General features: G+C 36.4%; 1 protein-coding gene across 2 annotated transcripts in view; it reads left to right on the top strand.

Moving 5' to 3' along the window:
• The window catches only part of myom3 (myomesin 3), a 249462-nt gene that overhangs the window by 50778 nt on the left and 174323 nt on the right, over positions 1 to 24361 (top strand). The gene's annotated exons all lie outside the window — the stretch shown is intronic.

Here is a 24361-nt window from a genome sequence, read left to right as displayed (position 1 = left end):
TGATATGCATAAATTAATTGTTCGTGTCGGAGATTTTTAATAGCGTATATTTCACCCCACAAAGATTAAAAATCATGTTTGAACATTAAAGTTTGCACTAAAATACACTTTTCATGTACTTTTATTAACATTAGGGTCTAAACTTTGAGCAAAAGTTGAAAAAAACATCCATTGTCCTGATTTATTATATTTTTATAGTAGATGAATATTAATATAATTTTTTCGGTCCGCGGATGGGCTGATAGGGCTAAAGGGGTTTTTAACTATAAATTGATCTATAGAAGCCTTCCTAAAGTGATTCTGGCTGCTTAAATTGGCTTCATCATTGACAGAGCAAGTCCAAATCTAACAAACTGGTGGACAGTTTCAAAAACAAATATGAAAATTTGGTTGTAAAAAAAAACTTGATCTCACTTTAGGAAAGTAAGTAGGCCTAAATAATATAAACTAATTGTAGCCCATGTAGGTGGGCATAATTGATTAAATTTTGGAGGCTAGATATTGAAAATTGAGTGAGTGCAAGTTTTTTTTTACAATGGTATGTATTTTTTTCTCAAACTAAAAACTGATAGGGGTAGGGTTAGTAAAAGTAGTGATTTTACTTATCTAATATTAGAATACACTTAATTGTTGGGAAATGCTTTATTCACAACAGAAAAAGAAAGAGAATGGTGTATAATACATACAGATTTATGATAATATCAACACTACATAAAGAATTATAAGTCAAATTCTTACCTACACAGCAAATTTGTGGAGTGAAATAATCTGGACTTAGGTAAAAAAGAGTGAAAGAGTTAAATTTCTGGAGTTCATTCTTTAAGTTGAACTCCAGCTTGTGTCTTTGATGGTGTCATTTTTCGGAGTAGATTTACCAGGTGTTGAGGAGCATGATTGAACACCATAATGGGTGTTGATTTCTGAACAGAGCAACAGAGAAGACCAGTGTGCTCATGGACGTCATATGAGGCGTCGTATAAGTACTATTTTACTTCTGAAACAAGGCTATTCATTAGGCTGGAAGGAACTTTTCTGTCAGCTCTGTCACTATCATAATGTGTATATATACTGAACAACAAAAGAAACGCAAGTTTTGGTCGTTAATTTAGGCAAGAGTTCAGCTGTCCTGTTGAGTTGTCAACTTAGATACACATTACAATAAGTGAGTTGTAACCATTGGAGCGTGTGTTTGCAGTGATATGGTGGTGGGAGCAACAAATGGGAGTGGCAATTCCCTTTGTTTATCCGGGGGCTATAAAAAAAAATGGTAAGATTCAAAAGTTACTGCATTACCACGATGCCTCACCTTAACGATAATCTGAGAGAACACACCATTGGTATGCTTGATGCTGGTTTAACGGCTCGCAACGTTGCCAGACGTCTGCCAGTGCACGAGTCCACCATCAGTAGGCTGAGGACACGATTTCGTGACACAGGGACCACTCGGGACAGACCGAGATCTGGAAGACCACGTGTGACCACCCATAATCAGGATCGCCATATTCGCTTGGCCCATCTCCATGACCGTCAACTCAGTGCTACAAGGACAGCAAGAGAGACCCACTGTAAATTTCATAGCTGGATATAAATATCTCATATGAAACCAATATTCATAATAAAACTCCCATATAAACCAATACCGAAACATACTTGCGTTTCTTTTGTTGTTCAGTATATTTCTGTTCGGACCAACTTGCTAACCAGCTGCTAAAATTAGCTCTCGCTGCAAACTTAGAACGTCGAACATGCTCATTTTAGTTGGACGGCTTCTTGCACTCTAGTCTGAGGTAATTTATATAATTCATACAAGAGTTGAGAGCAAAGCTATTGAACAAATAGTGTCATGATGCACTCCTGCGTTGCCACAGACCCCTCCCTCAGACTCATTATCAGCTTCACCTGCTGGCACCTGTCACACCTGGAGCAGATCTGCATGAGGAGCCCATAGAAGCACCTCCTCTGCTCTGGAGCAGATCACCAGATCGTTGCTGCTGCTGTCACTGCTTCATACCTCCATAGATGTTCATCCCATTTCACTTCAGAGCCAGAGAACTCGGACACCTGGAAAGCACTTCATGCAAGAGCACTTTATACACATCTATATAGCATGTGTTTGAGCACACTTTAAAATAAAAAAAAACAACTAGTCATTGTATGGTGTTTTTAGAGAGTTTCAGGGTTCACATAAAATGAATTCCAGGCGAGAGTTGTGTTTTATTCTACATGAGATTAGTTTTTGTAACTCCCAGAAGAGTTAAATTTTAACTCCTGAGAAGAGTTAAAAGATCAACTCTCTGAAAAGAGTTACTTTAACCCTGCTCTAGAGTGTTTTCAATGGTCTCACATGTACACTTAAATCGAGTTGATTTTAACTCGCATGGAGTTTATTCCAAAGACCAGAATTTGCTGTATAGAAGCCAAAAAATCTAAACAAATTTGTCACAGGATGTCTTCTGAGGAACTGGCTGATATGATGTCATTGACTTTGAACTGAAATCACTGAAACTGACACTCATTCAAAAGGCCATACCATAAGCTCTTCTTCTAAGGTTACAAGGAAGCAAGTTCAATGAAAATTTGCAAGCAGCAACAGGATTAATATGGGTTTTCAAATTATTTGTCACTGAAAAAGGGTAATTTTTGCGTACTTTTCAGCAAATATCATGCAAAAAGTCACACAAGGACAAGTGATACACATTTTTTGATGTTGTATTCTAAAACTACACAATTTTTCCAATAAATCGAATGAATGAATGAATGAATGAATGAATGTTTATTTTAGTTAAATACAAAATACAAAACGCATACATATTAAAAAAAAAACAACAAAACAAAACACCTACATATTAAAAAACAAAAAAACATAAAATTAACACATTTTGTAACTGAAAAAGGAAGAAGCTGAAGCCGGAGGCTTATTTCTGCTTCTCCTATTCACATCCTTAGTCCAAGTCCACACCTGAAGTTGCAGCAGATAAATACTTAAACACAAATTATACTACATTCAGTGTAATAAGTTATTTTGTAATCATGTTACTTTCATAGCCCTTCATAATTTGACAAATTAAATTCTTTTTGAAACTCAACAGTTAGCTACACAATTTCACTAAATCCTTCAGTTCGTTCCATAGCTTGACACCAATAACTGAAACACTGATATTTAATGTTTGTTCTTACTTTACATTTTTCAAACACAAACATCCCTCTTAAATTATAATGTCCTTCTCTTAACTTAAATTTTCTGAATACAAAAAGGAAGGTTTTTACTTCCAACTTACTTCCAACTTACTTAATTCCATTGTTTTTAAATATACAATATCAAAAAATTTTAGTAAACCAGATTCTACAAAAAGTGGATTACTTGATTGGAGATAACCAGCTTTATGACTCTAATAGCTTTTTTTTGGAGTTTAATTATCGGGTCTAAATTAGTTTTATACACATTGCCCCATATTTCCACACAGTATGACATATATGGCATTACAAGTGAACAATACAACATATGCAAACATTTTTTGCTTAACAAGTCTCGAGTTTTATAAAGAATCCCAACAGCCTTGGACATTTTGCGTTTGATATATTCTATTTGTGGTTTCCAACAGAGTTTATGGTCAATAATCACTCCCAAAAATTTTGTTTCATACACCCTTTCAATTTCAATTTCATTAATTTTCAGTTTTATATCATCATGTCCCCTAGCACCACCAAAAACCATAAATTTTGTTTTATCTTCATTAAGTGATAACTTATTTATGTCAAACCATTTTTTTTAACTTGATCAATTCCTTTTCCACAGTTTCTAATATTTGTTTCATATTTGCTCCCGAATAAAGCAAATTAGTATCATCTGCAAATATTGTAAATTTTAACTTACTAGATGCCATAAAAATATCATTTAGATAAAGTATAAATAACTTGGGTCCCAGAACTGAACCTTGTGGGACCCCACATGTTACTTTTCTAAGTTGTGAATTAGTATTTCCAATTGATACATACTGAGACCTATTTTGTAAATAACTTTTTCACCAGTTTTGCGTCACACCTCTTATACCATACATTTCACATTTCCGGAGTAATATTGAGTGATCAATTGTGTCAAATGCTTTCCGCAAATCAATAAAAACACCAACAGTATTCAACACAAGACACTGCATGAAAGGTATACATTTATTCCACAATTTTTTTTTTCACAATAATGTCACAATAATAATACTCAAAGTCTTATACTTTGTTACTTTCCAGCTCTGAAGGTGGTGCAGTCAAATATTGCATGTGCAACTTTTTTTTTTTTTGGCCGTGCAGTGTATGATAGGATTTGTTAGTACAGTCACATTTGGAATCTCAGTTGCAGCGTTTTTCCTGTTCCCCCATTCCACCCAGAACCTGATTAGACTCTTGTTATGTCAAAACAGATTTGACATCTCTGGTGCATGTAGATGTCTTCATCAACGCTAAAAATACCACCAGTGTATTTACTTTTTTAAGCCATGAAAGGATGCTTTGGCTGGCGAGTGGTTGGCAGTATTAAATAGAGGGGCAGGGGTCACAGTGACAGTTGAAAGAGAGGATGAGTAACAGAAGAAAAAGCTGCAGAGGAAACAGATTGAAAAGGCTAAAATCGCACCCACTTGAAAGACAAACCACATCTGACAGTAATGAGCCTCAGCTGCAGTGATGTGTTCCTGCCAGCTCGGCGTCTCATTAGATGGCCTCTCCAACGGCACCAGCCCGGCCCTCCACCTCATCAACGACTCCCCCCTCCCTCTCCCATCCACTTTTCTTTCCTTTCCTCTAATTCATAGTCTTTGTCTCACTTTCAGACCTCACATGATAATACAGTCTATCACTAGGTTAAGCAAGGTCAGCTCCCTCACGTGCAATTTCACCTCAGAACCTTTAATTCTTTACAAAGCTCATCTGCTGAAGTGCTGAGACAAATACGGCGGGGGTGGATATTTTAGGAGGGAGGATGGAAATCTAGTTATGCTGCAGATAATTGACTCCTCCTAGGATGAGAGAGGAAGGACTGAAGGATGAAGTTGAAAGCTCTTGAGGATTGGTGCACTATTTCTGGATCACCACATTGTGGCAGGATACGGATGCATGACATTTGTTTTGATTTGCGTGAAAATGAAAGGACTTAATCATTGTGTGTTGGCTAATGTCTTTCCAGTTGCATTGTTGTCTGATTCTGGGAGTCACCATTGTGTCATTTTTAGTCCATATTTTGATACCTGGGCTTTGTTTATGGGTCGATACCAACTACCGACCTGATGTTAGTGTTTTAATTAATAAGTTAATATATTTCCCTTAATGGGTGGAAGAGACTGGGATCAATCTTTTATTTGGCAAAAAATATGATATGTAACTTAAATATTGTTTTTTATTTTGCAAATATTTCATTACGTAAGAGGAGATTTACACTGTTTAATACCTTGTTACATTTGCACCTTTTACACCATTCAGACTGTTTCATTTATGTCTTACATTGTTTACAACAGAGGCGATTTCTCAAAGACTGCAAGGAAAGCCCGGCTTCCCTTAAAATTATGAAAATTAAATGGTTAAATATGTACGGTTGTGTTGACATTTCATTGACTACAAATGTGTTAGAACACGTTCATCTCACAGACGAGTTCGTTCAGAATCAGCTTTATCACAAATCAACAGACTCGATATTGTTCACTTCTCATCCATTCCCGTTGCGCTGTTTTCTCATTTGATCTCTGCTCAGTGCATTTGCCCGTAAACGCTCAGGGTCCATGCACTTCTATGGGACTGAGTGGAACAGTTTTTTTCATTGCCTCAAAACTGGACGGTAATTGGATAAATGCCCTGATGTTGACGCTCAGCATCTCTGGAGCTGTGGGTGGAGCTCAGCTGGGCTGGACGCTGGGCTTCCACGTGCTGATTGGAGGATCAGTTGAAAGGCTGAATCCCGTTTGATTGACAGCTATTTTCAGATCTACTCCTTCACTTGACACAGTTCAGTTTAATACCGTCGTGCATTCTGCTGTGAAATCGAGACAGAAACCACTACGAAATTACTTGTTCATTTCTTGCACTGTAAATAAAACATACTCATTGTACTTCCTTGTTTCAATTTAACATAATTTCAAAATTTTCTTGTTTAGTTGGTACAATAAGGTCACTGCCCATCTTCTTAAAAAGGAATGGAAGGCCGAATTTATGTTTAAATAACCTGACTTCTTTTTTTTTATGTAAGCCGACAATGAGCTTCCCCTTTCTGAAAGACAAGCAGCCGCCACTGGTTTACAATGTTACATTTGCACGTTTATACTACTTTTATATTTTTAACTTCGCCCTTCATACAGTGTATCTCTAATTTGCACATATTTTGATTACACACCACTTAATATCTTATATATATATATATATATATATATATATATATATATATATATATATATATATATATATATATATATATATATATATATCTTATTGTGATGTTATTTAGATGCAAGTGCAACTCAAGGTAGCTTGACAAATAATCACAACTGGTGTAATGGCAATAAAACCTATTCTATTCTATTCTATTCTATTCTATTCTATTCTATTTATTTGTGTAGAACACTGAGTAATTTAATTGATTACAAATTTTTTTATTATTGGTCATTATGACATATTGTTTTCTATTTGCAGATTGGCAGATTTTTTTTTTGCTTGAATTAAGAAAAGAAACATCTTGATTCAAGCAAAAAAAATCTGCCAATGGAACAAGTGAAAAGTACTGTATCTTCGTAAGATTTCTTGAACTAAGATTTTCAAAATCTGTTGTCTAAAAATAAGTTCTTATATCTAACTGAAAAGTTACTCTTTAGGTGATTATGTCTTATTTTAAGTGTGATGAGATATTTTGACTAGAAATGAGAAAAATACACTTGGTAAGATTTGGATTTTTTGCAGTGTACTGAAATGTTTTCCACAGAAAAGGTACAAAATCAAATGTTGCTGTTATAATTCCATGTAGAAATTGGTTATGAATGAATGGATTTCCCTGTAATTTCAAACTGAATAGTGAGATTAGAACTGTTTCATATAATGAGTAAAATAGATTTATGCAGTTTTCATCTATATTTATGTATCGTATGAATCCATGCAATATATGTACAGGGTGGGGAAGCAAAATTTACAATATTTTGAGGCAGGGATTGAAAGACAGTGTATGACCAATTAGTTTATTGAAAGTCATGAGAATTTATTTGCCACAAGAAAATTTACATAATTGAAAATGTTTTTATTCTATGTGTCCTCCTTCTTTCTCAATAACTGCCTTCACACACTTCCTGAAACTTGCGCGAGTGTTCCTCAAATATTCGGGTGACAACTTCTCCCATTCTTCTTTAATAGTATCTTCCAGACTTTTTCGTAATAGTTTTGCTCATAGTCATTCTCTTCTTTCCATTATAAACAGTCTTTATGGACACTCCAACTATTTTTGAAATCTCCTTTGGTGTGACGAGTGCATTCAGCAAATCACACACTCTTTGACGTTTGCTTTCCTGATTACTCATATGGGCAAAAGTTTCTGAAAAGGTATGGATAATAGTGTTAGGTATGATTATGACATCAATATATGTTTGGTTTCAAAACAATTGACGTAGTGCCTGCTGAGAAAAAACAACTAAATGTTCATTGTAAATTTTGCTTCCCCACCCTGTATATACATATATATATATATATGTGTGTGTGTGTGTGTGTGATATTTGCATGATTCATTTATTTTAGGTTTAATTTGATGCTGGTATTTGATGCTGATCTAAGCTGATGTTGCCCTGGTGATGCATGATGTAGTACATGCACATGGATATGAATATATATGAATATTGAACTGAATAGATGTGCCCAGTTGTCACTCTAACCAGATGCAGCCACTTGAGTCAGAATCGAATCATCGCGTTCTAATGGGATTCAGGCAGCAGTTCCTCTCCTCTCGCCTCCTGGTTGGGGCTAACATGTGAAATATGCAGCTGACTCATATATGCCTGGTTTGTCTTGACAGAAAGGGTTTACTCCTCTTCGCACCAATAAGTAATATTAAAATTTACAGTGGGAGCAATAATTAAGTCATAAACCCTTTCATCGGTGCTGAGTTGATGTGCTCCAGTGGTTCATTCCCTTCAGGCTTAAAATCTGTGAACCCACAAAGATTATAAATACACCGACAGGAGCACACTTTACTGCGTTTGCCTGTGGCTGCAAAAGTCAAAACTGTATTTCTGGGAGCCTGTATGTGTTTGAAGTGTGTGTGTGCGTTTGAGTACACACTTGTTTGTATTTGCATCCACACTCATACGTATTCATTTACATATTTACTCATGCTGTTTGTACTTTTCCCTGAATTACTGCAAGCATTTGTAGGGCCATTCATGCTCTAGTGGCCATCAGAGAAGTGTTTGTGAATATTTAAGATTCTGTATCTGTTTGTTATGGCAATATGTGTGTGTCTGTGTGTGTGTGTGGGAAATATGTGATCAAATAATTAAACCCTGGGGACTGTCAATCAAAAGACAGTTCAGGGAACACACCCCTCTGGCGATTAGGGGAGAGTGTTAAAATGCAGCTTTTATAGCAGGCAAAAGTCATAATGAGTGCGTCTGAGTGTGTGTGTGTGTGTATATAATACTAATGTATCTACTTATATTTACCTGTAACGCTTATTTCCAAATGAATTTTTCTCTATATTTAAACTTTTCTAAGTAATTTGTCACCATGTATTAGAATATTATCCCCAGAATGGGTGAAAATCAGGCATTTTCCTATATTTAATTTACTAATAATGTAAATATGTGTAAAAACTAACAGTATATTCATAGTTTATTATGAACTGCAGGTACAAAAAAATGTGGGTTATGTTGTGAATATGGTGGGCAATATAGCCAAAAGGTAATGAGGTATATGTCACTGTATATTACATTATACAGGGTGGGGAAGCAAAATTTACAATGAACATTTAGTTGTTTTTTCTCAGCAGGCACTACGTCAATTGTTTTGAAACCAAACATATATTGATGTCATAATCATACCTAACACTATTATCCATACCTTTTCAGAAACTTTTGCCCATATGAGTAATCAGGAAAGCAAACGTCAAAGAGTGTGTGATTTGCTGAATGCACTCGTCACACCAAAGGAGATTTCAAAAATAGTTGAAGTGTCCATAAAGACTGTTTATAATGTAAAGAAGAGAATGACTATGAGCAAAACTATTACGAGAAAGTCTGGAAGATACTATTAAAGAAGAATGGGAGAAGTTGTCACCCGAATATTTGGGGAACACTTGCGCAAGTTTCAGGAAGCGTGTGAAGGCAGTTATTGAGAAAGAAGGAGGACACATAGAATCAAAACATTTTCTATTATGTCAATTTTCTTGTGGCAAATAAATTCTTATGACTTTCTATAAACTAATTGGTCATACACTGTCTTTCAATCCCTGCCTCAAAATATTGTAAATTTTGCTTCCCCACCCTGTATACACTAATGACATATGAAACTGTATATATCATGACACAGTAATGGTTCTGAAAATTCAATCCAGAAATGGTTTAAAATAAGAACATTGTATTTCATCACATTTCTGGATTTTCTTCTTTTATGTGGAATTTCCATATAAATAATTTCTATTCAGAATTACTTTCCTCCATGTTTGCAATTTGCTGGTCTGTAACTACATGATAGAAGTCATCCCTGTTATCTTGTACCATTTTGGCTGTGTAATTGTTGGAATAAAATGATTTTTTTTAATATGTACTTTAATATATGTTTTTTGTACTTTGATATATGTTGATATATGTTTGATATATGATTTAATATATGTTTTTTTTTATATGTACTTATTACTAAGTTTAACTTTTGGGAACAAATATTAGTCAACTGTATAAAATCAGAAATAACAGGTGACGTAACAGGGTGGAAAATTTAGCTAGTGAACTTTCTGCAGATGAATATAACTCTTACAACAAAATACAACTTTAACAATGTGACAAATAATATGAGAGTAAAAAAACAAAACAAAAAACAAACACATTTGAAGCTTAATTTCAGTTTGCATAGCTAAAATCTGTAAAATAATAAATAAGTAGTAATAATTATTTACACTTGCCATAAAATGTCACAAATTTCCACACTGGATTAATAAAGTGAAAATGAGATTCTGAAAACAGAACTGTGGAACAGCTAGAATTGTTTTCAGAAGATAAGAGGACATGCTCATAGAGGGGAAAATGACAATAAACAAAAAGACAGCAGTAAAAAAAAAAAAAAAAATCATTTTGCCTATTATAAATGTGTGACTGAGGGTAGTCTGGTTTAGTCCATAACGAAATTAAAGAATATTTCAGGTTTTTATCTTTTCACACTTTTAATTTTTTGTGTGGAATTTCATTACTGCACCCTGAGGACTGGATAAGACTGAATAGGCCTACATGAACAAAAATGTTTGTGAAATACAGAATAGTAATTGTAATGAGTTTATCTCTGTGTAAATTATGTTGTGTTGTTATGTGTGGGTCATTATAATAAAAATATGAAAATGTTTACCACAGGGAGAGAAAAGTTAAGTATGTAACAGTATCAAAAACCATAAATGATACTGCATATGTGATACACAAATACTCATATTCTACAGCCACAAAATACATATGTGCATTAATGTTACACTGGATGACAAAAACAACTCTTGTGACTAAGTGTAGTCTGGTTTAGTCCATAGGTAATTAAAAAACATTCCAGGTTTTTATCTTTTTACTATTTTTATTTTTCTTGTGGAAGTTGATTACTGCACCCTAAGGACTGGATAAAACTGAATACATGAAACTACACACAAAGAAAAACGTTTGTGAAATACAAAATAGTAATTATAATGAGTTTATCTCTGCGTAAATTATATTGTGTTGTTATATGTGGGTCATTATAATAAAAATATGGAAATTTTTACATCAGGGAGTGAAAAGTTAAGTATGTTACAGGATCAAAAACCATAAATGATACTGCACATACGATACACATATATAAATACTCATATTCTACAGTACAGCCACAAAATACATATGCAAATTTATGTTACACTGGATGACCAAAACAAACTCTTGTAAATGAGCGTATTGTAGTTTTGTCCATGAGGTAATTAAAGAATGTTCCAGGTTTTTATCTTTTCACACTTTTTATTTTTCTTGTGGAAGTTGATTACTGCACCCTGAGGACTGGATAAAACTGAATACATGAAACTACACACATGAACAAAAACGTTTGTGAAATACAAAATAGTAATTATAATGAGTTTATCTCTGTGTAAATTATATTGTGTTGTTATATGTGGGTCATTATAATAAAAATATGAAAATTTTTATCACAGGGAGAGAAAAGTTAGGTATATAACAGGATCAAAAACCATAAATGATACTGCACATACGATATACATATACAAATACTCATATTCTATAGCCACAAAATACATGTGTGTATTTATGTTACACTGGACAACAAAAACAACTCTTGTAAATGAGCGTATTGTAGTTTTGTCCATGAGGTAATTAAAGAATGTTTCAGGTTTTTATCTTTTCACACTTTTTATTTTCTTGTGGAAGTTGATTACTGCACCCTGAGGACTGGATAAAACTGAATACATGAAACTACACACATGAACAAAAACGTTTGTGAAATACAAAATAGTAATTATAATGAGTTTATCTCTACATAAATGATATTGTGCTGTTATATGTGTTATATTGATCTGCCTTGGTGGAGGTCTGCGCTCTCTGAGTGCTTTTCTAGTCTGCAAATGTTCTGCATAATCAGCAGCTACTCTTGCGTTAGCTAGTTTTCAGTCCATTGAGTGAAACAATAAATTAATACCAAACACAAATCTAAATATACAAATAACGTAACATAAAAGGTACAACAGCTTCTCGTGCCTTATGCACCCTTTTTACTCTTGTTTCCCTCAAATAAGCAAAGAGCAAACACCTCTGAGACAGAAATGGTTGTTAATGAGCATAACGTATGGTCCGCCATGATGGATTGTTTACATGTAGCTACCACAATTCCTTGCACTTAGGCAGTTTGGTGTGACTTGCCTGGAACATTACAAAGTTGTGAGTCATGGTTTGAAGTCGTGACTTACGGGCTCAAAAAACAGCCTGGAACACAGCAGTCATCTGTTATGTCATTTGTTGTACATGTAACATGTACTTTATTCTGTTCGTACGCTGCCTCTTGACCAGGTCATTATTGTAAATGAGAATCAGTTCTCAACCAACTTATCTGGTTAAATAAAGGAGAAATAAATAAATAAAATATTTCTATAGTTCATCATACACTAAACATCCAACAGTGTGTTTTCATACACTTGATGAAAAGACTGATGCATAAACAGATATTAAAAAATAAATGCACTTATGTTCTATCACAGTGGTTCTCAACTGGGGGGCGTGAGCATGTGGGGGGGTCGCAAGTGACATTGTCGTGCATGCATACAGATACGTTAGCGACTACTGTTGTACATCACAACATTGTAAATCACTTGGTACATGCCCCATGGATTGAAGCCTGTGAGCAGGGGGGCATATCGTTCAGCACATCGTCCACCCCCCACCCTGGTTGCAAATGTGTTTTCAGGGCTGCAGCAGGTAATCGATGATAGGGTGAGGGGAGCTTAGTTTCACTTTCACTCTCTCACAGCTTTATCTACAGAGCTACATAACCCACCAAGTCCTCCACATATAGGTCCGTTGCATTACTTTTAGAGGGGGGCATATTGTCTGGCACATTGTCCACCCCCCTTCGCAAATTTGTCTGTGGGGGGCAGCAGGTTGTTAATATTAAGGTGATGGGAAAGCTCACTTTCACTTTATGCATAGGTCCGTTGTGTTTGTTTTAAAATTACGTACACCTGCCCCATCCCATAATTTTTTTCGGGCATGGAGGGGCGCCAGTAGGCTCATGATGCCGTTAGTGGGGTGTGGTTCAAAAAAAGTTGAGAAACCTTGTTCTATCATCTCAAACAGTAGTATTAGCTCAGAATGGGCTGTTGTCTATCAGTAGTTCCCTCTGAATTTTTACTATAAGTAATAAATAATCAGTGATGAGATGATAATTTGTGAAATTCAACATTTACATGATTTGAAGACAGAAATAAGTAATGTGATATCATGTAATCGCATAAATATACATTCCACTTTTAACTGGCATATTATCCGTACGCAGTGTAAGATTTCCGCGTGTATGTTCATGCTGCGTCAAATACCACGCACTGAAGGTTAGGGTTAGGGTTAGCGTTATGTGAACCAGAGATCTTGGCATAAATTGACACGCAATCAAATGGCGTTGAATAACACACAAAAGGACAGAAATGCATACATATAGTACGTCAGATGCCATAAGAACTGGTGCAACATAATGTGATTTCATGAGATCAGTCTCGAAAAATAAGCTTGAACACCTTGAATATAACATCACAGGTAAATGGTAAGTTGAAAAAAAAAAAAGCACGTCTCAACATCTGGTACACCTGGGATCTGAGAGGAAACGTTACTGAGAACAGAGAGCAGGTGGTAGAAGAGAGAGATTTTTTTTAACTTGTGTAAATTTATTTGGAATGACAGAGGAAAGCAAAGCAAACCAAAGCAGAAAAAACTACAAACAGTCGACATTTTCAAACGTCAGGTGTATCCATGTGGAATCTGGCTGATCTTGGTAGAGACATTATTAGAGTCATTATTGAAATGAACCGGCTGCATCTGTGTCCTTAGTAAATCATCCCCAAAAACTGGTCATCCCCTTTTTGCTGCTGCTTTTCATGGATTGCTGCCTTGCTTTTTTGCACTGCTTTAGTACAACATCCTGTTCATGGCTAAAGCAGACATGATGATGGATCCTCATCTGACAACAGGATTTCATCAGCAAGTCAAGATTTTGAGTGATGGGAACATGGAAAAAAATCACTAATTTTCCATTCAACCAATGCCTGTTGTGTTTTTTTCATGATCTGAAGGTAATTTGTGCTTAAATGATCAAATTTGCTTTTGGATGTGAGCATCAACTACAAGGATGAAAAAAAAAACTGTAAAATATCAGAGCCCATCAGGTTGACTCAAAACTGTCCCAGATATTTTCAGACTCTGTCTTGTTATAATGATAATGAATGTAATTTAGAACAAAAGAACAAAATACAAAGGTGAATGAAAGTCAAAGAGAAACCACAAATTTAAACAGAACACTGCAGAATATTGAAGTCAACAAGCCAACGAAAAATGATAAAAGTCACATAATGTACAACTACCTCACTGGGGCTCCTCAACAACACTTTATGCCCAAAATGAAGTGGGAAGGAGCATACCCCAATTTTACATACATATATACAGTCCGTTAACCCAAAAAGACCCAGAGCTACTTTTGTGGCAGTTTCAAAATATTTTTTCTTCATATTTAACTTTTCTTAAGTGATTTATCACCATTTATTATGACATTATCCTCTGTATATTGTGTTTATTCAGTGAACATCAGGTATTTTCCTATATTTGATTTACTAATTGTGTAGATGCTTATAAAAACTCAGATTAAAGTTGAGGGGTTTCGTATCAAAAACAGAGAAAACTCAAGAAAAAGTGACTTTTTCAGTAAAATATATCATTAACTGAACATAAACCCAGTGTCTCCATCCACTGTCATTGATCCAACTCCATGGGTTTTACTGGTGAATCAATGTTGTAGAAGATGGCGGTGTTTCCATGTTCACTAGTTTAACTTTTATCAGTTTGAATCGAGGCTTGGAATTGAGGGGTGATAGTGGGTCCTGAAGCTGAGAACTGCGATTCTAGATCATGTTATATTTAAGTGCTGTAGGGAATTGGGTAGAACTACGTATAATAGATAAACTATATTCCATTTATGCAAATAGATCTCCTAATTCCTAAGAACTGAAGTGGTAGATCATGTTATACATCTGTAGATGAACATAAAACCTGCAAGACCCAGACATACTTTTATGGCAGATCGCAAATGAATTTCCCTCTCTATTTAACCTTTCTGTAGTGATTTCTCACCATTGATTATAACATTATCCTCTGTATTTTGCATTTTCACTGTAAATCATGTATTTTCCTATATTTAATTTAGATGTTCATAAAAACCCAGAGTTAATTCAAAGGTTATTATATCAAAGAGAAAGAGAAAACTGTAAAAAAAAAAAAAAAGTTTTACAGCAAAAATATATCATTAAGTAATAAAGACCCAGTGTTACTTTTGTGTCAGTTCCCAAATGGATTTTTCTCCATATTTAACATTTCTTAAGCAATTTATCACCATTTCTTGTAATATTATCTTCCTTACTTTGTGTTTTTTCAGTGAAAATCTAGTATTTTCCTATATTTAACTTACTGATCATATAGATGTTGATTAAAGCTCAGATTAATCTTGTGAGTTATTATATCAAAAACTGAGAAAACTGAAGAAAAGTCAGTTTTTCAGTCAAATCTATCATTAACTGAACATAAAACTGGTGTCTCCAACCGCTGTCATTGATCCAAGTCCATGGGTTTTACCGGTGAATCAGTGTTGCAGAAGATGACAGTGTTTCCATGTTCACTACGGAGCTTCTGAATGTCCAAATAAGTCATATCTGATGACCATGAAAAGATGACAAACTGTGTTTTACACCAGTTATTTACATGCAATAATAAGATTAGTGGATCAACAAGTACTAAACAGTTTAGATCAGTACATGCTTTTGGTTGTCAGTGGCTGTTTGGGTGTTTATGGGTTAAAAAAGAACAGGTCAGCACTAAGTTACTGAAAAAGAGCTGAGGTTATTATATACCACAGAAAACAGAACAACACAAAACAATACAGCTGTATTTCCGTCTTCAAACACTGACGTTACCGTCCTGGGTTAAACTGCTGTTTGTCATCCTTGTATTATACAGTCACAGAAAAAATTATTAGACCATCAAAAGTCATCAAAAACAATGGTTATGCAATCAAGTACTAACTCCTGTGTGGATCATGTGACTAAAACAGACAGAAAAGAAAACATGGAATGCCTAAAAGCACTGTTTTTGTCAGTACAATGCCATAACTATTGATGTAAGAACTGAAGTGATTTTGGTTATTATAAAAAAAAAACATGGAAAATGGATAGATATCAGCTCTGAAATTAAACTCTTATGAGCTATTTTTGTTGTTATCATTATATTTGTCCAAACTAATGTATCTTTAGTTGCACCAGGCATTAAAATGAACAAGAAATTTCAGAAAACAAGGGGTGGTCTAATAATTTTTTCCGTGACTGTATACCTATATCTGTTCTTGTGGTTGTGAGGTTTTCCCACTTTAGGAGCCGACAGAAATTACCGTTGTGTTTGGGTTAAAGGGCCTTTTATACCTAGCTTCCATTTCAGAAATATCTGCAAGAAACTGTTCACCATGTTCAACTCTTACATCACCCAAACTGGATAGAAGAAATCAAGCTGCAAGTGGAGGAGATGAATTCTGAGTATCATTCTACAACCCACCTGCTGATCTGCTTTTGGCGTATCCTCCAGTAGTTCACCATAATCTGGGGCTCTATGGCAACCCAGGAAATCTTGCATCACTTGCACAAAAAACAAATCCCAAACTGTTAATCCTGGAGAGCTGAGCTTTGAGTGGAACACAGGATCAACAATGACTTTTCCAACCTGGAGACCGATGAAAACTCCAGTTTTCAGCTTTGCATAACTTTGGCCTGAAACTCATTTTTCTTTCAGGTTTTGAAAGCATCTGAAATGTAATCACTTGGGATTTAAGGAACTGAAATGCTGGTGTGCTATGCTGCTAGTGGTGATACTGACTTGAATCCTGATTTCAGATTTGGAATCACACAAAATCAGCCATTTTCCTACTGCAGCAAAATCATTGTGGACTGGTGGCATACGTTGCCATAAACCCATGTCTTATGGAACTCACTTTAACTACATTTTAACCAGTGAGTGGTGGCTGCCGGTCTTTAAAACAGGGGAAGCTCATCTCACGACTCTTTCATAAAACTTGTATTATAGCAAAACAATTATACAAATCGGGCGACACGGTGGTGCAGTGGTTAGCACTCGTGCCTCTCAGCAAGAAGGTCCTGGGTTCGATTCCAACATCAGTCGACGGGGGGTGGGACCTTTCTGTGTGGAGTTTGCATGTTCTCCCCGTGTCTGCGTGGGTTCTCTCCGGGTACTCCGGCTTCCTCCCACCATCCAAAGACATGCACTGATAGGTGAATTGGTTAATCTAAATTGCCCATAGGTGTGAATGCGAGAGTGATTGTTTGTCTCTATATGTTCAGCCCTGTGATGAACTGGCGACTTGTCCAGGGTGTACCCCGCCTTCGCCCCTATGTAGCTGGGATAGGCTCCAAGCGACCCCCGTGACCCTAGTGAGGATAAAGCGGGTTCAGACAATGAATGAATGAATGAATTATACAAATCAAAGCAGTGCTTAACTGAGGCTATCCTGCATGTTTTAGATGTATCTTTCTCCGGACACATCTGATTCAAATGATAAGCCTATCATCAAGCTCTGCAGAAGCCTGATAATGACTGTCAGGCGTGTTGGAAGATGGAAGCATCTAAAACATGCAGGATAGTGGCTCTCCAGTTCCAGGGATGGCCACCCCTGATCTATACCATAAAACCACAGCAACACACACTTGCAGGTTTATCTATGATTTGACCCTTTTTCTCTTCAGCTGATGTAATGACGACACTTTATCAAATGACCTCTTCCACTGATAGCCACATGGGACTGAGCTCCAACGTGCTCCGATGCCAGCATGTTTCAACATCACTGTCAGTCAAAACAGGTTCAGCCTTTTGGACCAGTACCTGCTCTTTCCAACAGTTCTTCCAATCCAGCGTCCAGAGTCCAGTGTCCTGGCCCACCTACTGACCCATTCACCCCCAGAGATGCTGGACGTCCATGGGAGGGTTTTTGGGTGGGATGATTTCATGCATTTAGCCAATGACCACCATACTCAACGCCAATGGGGAATTCAACAGTGTAGGCTACTGATAGGAGGATGTATCAGGGAATACGTGTCGAAAAGCAAACGATAAACAGCTGACCAGAACAACATAACTATAAAATTAAGTGCTTGCTTGCACAATTTTTATGCAAATGTAATTCATATCTTTATTGTAAATTCAACAGTGCAATTCTGCCCATTCATTTCCTGAAATGTTGGGGGAAGTTCAGCTTCCCTTGCTGTCTCAAAGCAATTCCCTCTGTTTTTAACCCATAAATACTTTTCAGAGTAGCTTCTAAATGAATTTTTCTCTCTTTTTAACCTTTAAGTGATTCATCACCATTTACTATAATATAAACCTCTGTAATTTGCATTTTTCAGTGAAAATCATGTATTTTCCCCTATATTTAATTCACTGATCATGTAGATGTTCATGAAAACTCAGAGTAAATTCAAAGATTATGTCAGAAACAGAGAAAACTGAAGAAAAAAAATACTTTTTCAGCAAAATATATCATTAACTGAACATAAAAACAAGCATCAAAAACCATTGAAGATGACGGTGTTTCCACGATAACTACGGAACCTCTGAACATCCAAATGGGTCATATCTGATGACCATGAAAAGATGACAAACTGCATTTTACACCAATTATTTACATGTATTGATAGGATTAATGGATCAGCAGGTATTAAACATTAGAGATGAATAGATGCTTTTGGTCTTTGTGGGTTAAAATGAGCCTCTTATGTATTAACCAGAGGAAAAGAAAACCAACCAGTCATAAGACTTGATCTCCAGTTCCAGGTGGAGTCACCACAGTTTCCTATTTACTGTACTACTTGCTGCTGAGATGAGAAAAATAAAATTGTTTCTTCTGAGAGAACAGATTATCATAGCTGTCAGCCATCGCCATGACAACCAACCTGATGAAAGAAAAGTAAAGGATGTTACACAGCCAGCAACAAAGCAGCATTCCAAACGGTCCACAACCTGAAGGACTCCTGGAGAGGTGCATGTCATCATGGAAGCAGCTGTGCATCTGAATGAACAGCAGCAGAGACATTTGATATCCCACATGGGTATTGTCACAGCCCGGCCCAAACACTGTGACAAAACAGTGGAGACGGATGAAAAAAAAGTAATTAAGTGTAACTGAAACAAAGGCAGCTCAGAATACAATGAGTATCAGTGTATCAGTCGTGTACAGTATGCATGGACGGGTGTATGTAAGTGCAGGTGTGCCAATAAAAAAACAAAGGGCTGCTGCTGTTAGTGCTGTGGTGTCCAGGTGTAGAGAAGACCAGGGCCAAAGCCAGAGACCACAAACCACACCAGTGAACCGGATCAGACCAAGCAGAGCAGCCAAACACCTGAACAGAGCCAGACAAAAAGAGTAGGGCCGAGTGGAGCAGACCAGAGAGAGACTGAACAGCAAAGTCATGCCGCTTAACCCTTTAACCCCTGATATGTCTGTGGTGAACGTTCTGAGCGTATGATTTATTTTAAATATTCATTAAAGTTCAACCGTTTGCTCACTAAGGAAACTTTCAAAATGCGCTGATAGAAGAGACCTTGTTGTAGCGTGGCTCAACTTTGTAAAGTTAATAATATGGCTAGTCGGAGAAAAAAACAAATAAATGAAGGTCTTCCTTTTAAGGTTTTTTTATTCCAGTCTTCCCAAACCCAGTGACAGCTATTTACAGAATATTGACAGGAAAAGGGAAAAGAAATAACTAAAAAAAAAACCTCTTTGCAGACTGAAAAAACACCCACAATGTGTCGTCAGCTTTTTCAGACTCCCAACAAAGCCAAAATGGCCGACATATATAGGGAAAAGCCCCTCCCACTGGGCATGACCCACAGCAATCAATGATACAAACATGATTTCTCCTCAGAAAATCACAAGAAGAAGAAACCTCAAAACACAAGGGAAATAAAGAAAAATACCCCCTTTAACCTTTCCACTCTATTTTTATCATATACCACTCTCTACCAGAGAGAAATAACCTTAATAAGTGGAAACCAACAATTAACTCTTTCCCCGCCATTGACGAGATATTCCGTCAATTGCTTCCCAACGCTTCCCCGCCAATGACGAGATTTTCCGTCAATCCGTGTTTTCACTGTTATACTGTAGTTGGAGGTGTTGTGGATCATGTGAATTACTTTCCTTAGTCCAAAAACAAACAATTAAGCAGCTTTTTCGGAAAAATGACGGGCCGGGTTTAACGTTTTTGCACTGGAGTCTCCGTATCCCATGGCAACGCATCCAGCGGCAGTCACTGAATGAGGAAATGAAGACTGCAGGAACCGCGCGCAGTTTCAAAAGCCTTAAAGATGATTATGGAGACAGAGTCTGACAATTTAATATATGATGGAGCTACAGAAGAACCATTTAGAGACAGGAACGGAGAAATAGAAGGTGAGGGAGACGGACACGGAACACGGGAAACAAGGAGCGGCTCAGGTCCGACACGGAGGTGCGGGTGGGGGGGGCGGGGGCACAGAGCGACACGGAGAAAATGACAGACAGGAGGAAGAGAAAAGAGACATTTCTAGTGGACATTCAAGGAGAAGACAGACATACAGACATGGGACAAGACAAAGGAAAGCTAGTCTGCATCTGTTAGAGTGAGTTCAGATTCAGACTGAGGACACAGAACATATTCAGCTGTAGAATGTCAGCAGGACACATGGAAGACACTGTTGGATTTGGCTTTTGTATGAAATAAATAAATACATATATTCATACAGAGATAAATAACTAGATGTCCATAGAATTATTTACAGATCAAACACAGCAGCTGGTCCAACAGGAGGACCTGGTGCAGCCAAAGGCCAGAAATCTACAGTATTTAGTGCATTTGTTTCTTTTTTTCTTGAAAATGAGGAATATTGAGGTGTTTATATCCAAAAGCTAAACTACTATGTGTTAGACTTATAACTGATGTATGTAAATGTGCAAAGTTTAGAAGGAACCTTGTGCTTTACAAGATGTTTGGTCTAAAGTTTGGTGTGGATTCCCCTAACATTTTGTGGAATGATGGGATATCTTAGAGCTGTTTGTTACTATTATTGTTGTTATTATTATTTTATTTTGTGATTTTGAAGATAGTGTTACTGTTGGTGAATAAGAAAGAGTCAAAAATGTAAATAGGAAATCAGTTTTCTCTTGAAAATCAATATCTTTGAAAAAAATGCAATTTTCTCAGCTTTTTGCTCAAAATTCAGTTTTTTCCTGAAAATGACCAATATTCAAATGTTTATATCTCACGAACGAATAAAGATAGAATAAAATAGTTTTTTGTGTTTAAAAGTTGAAGTTCTGTTCTTTCTTTTGATGTATTCAGTGTTCACATACTCCTAACACAACATTTTCAGTGAGCCTCCAAAGATTAGTGAAAATGACCAAAACGGCTGGCGCTGGCTACCAACTCACTGGAAAATGCTCTGGCGGGGAAAGAGTTAAATGGTCAGGTGACCATTTTCCCGCCCGACGCCCCCTTTATTAAACGGCAGCACTAGCTACGCCCCTGTTTGGCCGGCTCGGGGTCAGTCTGCAGGAAGCAGCACATGTGGTGAGTGTACAGCTTGAATGTCGAATGTGTGCATATGTTGATGTGTAGAACGGACAAGTGTGCACCCTCGTACGAACTACTGTATGTGTGTGTGTGGTGTGTACTTGTGTGTCGTGTATTGTGTGTGTGTGTGTGTGTGTGTGTGCATGTGCGTATGTGTGAGTGTGCACTGTCCGCACTCAGTAAAGGGGATGCTCCGTCACACTTGTTCTTTCCATAGACATCTGAGCATGCTCAGTACATCCCTGCCTTCTGTGTAATAGGGACAAAACACAGAGCAGTGAGTGAGACCGGCTTACTATAAAAATTGGCAGTTTCTGTTTTTTTGTTGTTGGTTTTTTTATCGCCATTTTCCTTGTTTTTTGTTTTTACTGTTGTTTGTAGTGTTGTGCTGATTTTCCTTAATTTTTTTTTACTGTGTTTTTAGCGAGTATTGACCACGATTTAGAAAAAAAAGATCCCGAAAACAAAAACTACTGGGCCAAAATTCAAATACTTGTTGTCGTTCAGTGTGTTCCAGTTCACATTTCATGTTCAAAATCCTAATGCTGCATTCTAGGCAACTCATAACCTGTGTTTTTCTGACCTTCGACCAGTGAAAATGCAATGGAACGGCAGTCAAACCTGTGACTTTCTGCGAACTCGTACTAGATCAATGTGCCGTGCTCTAGCGTCACATAGCCCATGAAACAACAATGGCTACCCCCCATGGATGCAGTGTTTATGCAGATTATTTATTAAAACAAGGTATTGCTCCAATGTTATTTATCCGTAAATATTATGCATAAACAGCAGCTACTCTAGCGTTAGCTACTTTTGAGTCCGTTGAGTGAAACAATAAATTAACCCTTTCATGCATGAATTATGACAACCTTAATCAAATTTTTTTTCCGGAGTGTTTTATTCCTCTTTAGGCATGAAAAAAAACAATGCAATAGATTTTTTTATGAATCTATTTAATCACGAAGTTACAAAAATGTTTACTCAGCTGGTCACCATGCGTTTAATTTTAGAAGTAAAGAAACATGTATTTACTGATATACTATGTGAAAACTATGAAATAACATTTTTAATGCTGCTAATCTGATGTTTTCTCACATTTTAACATACCTGCATGGAGATAATATGAAAAAACAAACAACTTTATGTTTAAAAAAAACAAAAACAAAAAAACCTGTTTATTTCAGTCTAGTAACAATTAGCAAAATTTTCCATTCGAACATGTTACTGCACATCAGGTTTATCTACAGCAAAGTTACAGTAATGGTATGAGTTGCAGCGCATGGGACGATACACAAAACAACAAATCCATAAATATTCAAGAAAACACCTTTGATCAGCTGTCCACTGTAGTGACCACTATGCAGGAAAGGGTTAATACCAAATATGTATCCAAATATACAAATAACATAACATAAAAGATATAACAGCTTCTCTTGCGTTATGCACAATTTTTCCTCCTGCTTCCCTCAAATAAACAAAGAGCAAGCACCTCTGGAGATAGAAATGATTGTAAATGAGCATAAGTATAACTGCTGGTTATTAAATGTGTCCACGCTTCGTACTGATGTCCACAGCAAGTTTATTCTTCACAGAAGATAGGTGGTACACCGTGAAAACACCGTGAAAACTAAATACAAACAGAAAATTAAACAAGGTTTCACTTAAATGTCATTCATACAAAACACTGTAAACATAAATTAAAAGTCACTGTTACCGTGTTCGCCTGGATAACCAAAAGAAAAATGGGACGGGGGGTATAGTATTCTCTGTTCGGACCCGCCAGATCTGTCCTTTCCTCCCACGTTGTCCTTCGCTTCCATGTTGAGGCCACATGACTGTATGTGACCTTTGACCAGGACGAACTTAGTGCAAAATACTTATTTGACTTACAAAACAACTTAAATTACAACAAATCAGATATTTCAATAATGATGTACAAAATAAAATTAACCCAAAAAATCTAAAATATAATAATCAGGTTAATAAACTGCTGTGTTGCCATAGCAACTTGACGACCTCAAACTCTATCTGTTACAACACAGGTGTCAAACATGGGGGCCAAAACCAGCCCGCCAAAGCCCGCGGGATGAATTTGCAAAGTGCAAATTAGGGCATCAAACTCAAAAAAAAAAAACAAAAAAAAACATAATAACCTATAAATAATGACAGCACCAATTTTTCCACTTTGATGTAGTGCAAAAAACATTCAATTATGAAAATGTTTACATTAACAAACTATCCTTTAAAATGTGAATAACTTGAACAAATATGAACAACCTGAAATAACTGAAAAAAATTAACTGCAATTTTTAACAATATTCTGCCTGTTACTAAATCTTTTGTGCCTTTGTAGATCTGACCTATAATGCATATGTATAAATGATAAGTGGAGGCATAATAATGATAAAATTGAACTTATTTTTCTTGACAAATTTCATTTTTTTCAGGTTATTCACATCCTTTTTGTGTGGATAGTTTTTAAATGTAAATACTGGCATAACTGAGTGTTATTTTTTGCACTAAAACAATCTGGAGTTGCCATTATTTATTGGCTATCATGCTATTATTTGACTGGTCCGGCCCACTTCAGATTAAATTGGGCTGAATGTGGCCCACGAAAGAAAATGAGTTTGACACCCCTGCGTTACAATAAGCCCCGTACGGTCCACCATTCTGGTTTGTTTACATCTAGCTACCACAATTCCTTACAATTCCTGGAATGCTACAAAGTCGTGAGTTGTGAGTCGTGACTTACGAGCTCAAAAA

This window comes from Sphaeramia orbicularis, chromosome 16 (genome assembly GCF_902148855.1).
Source record: "Sphaeramia orbicularis chromosome 16, fSphaOr1.1, whole genome shotgun sequence".
NCBI lineage: Eukaryota > Metazoa > Chordata > Actinopteri > Kurtiformes > Apogonidae > Sphaeramia > Sphaeramia orbicularis.
This window is presented reverse-complemented; position numbering and strand designations above follow the sequence as displayed.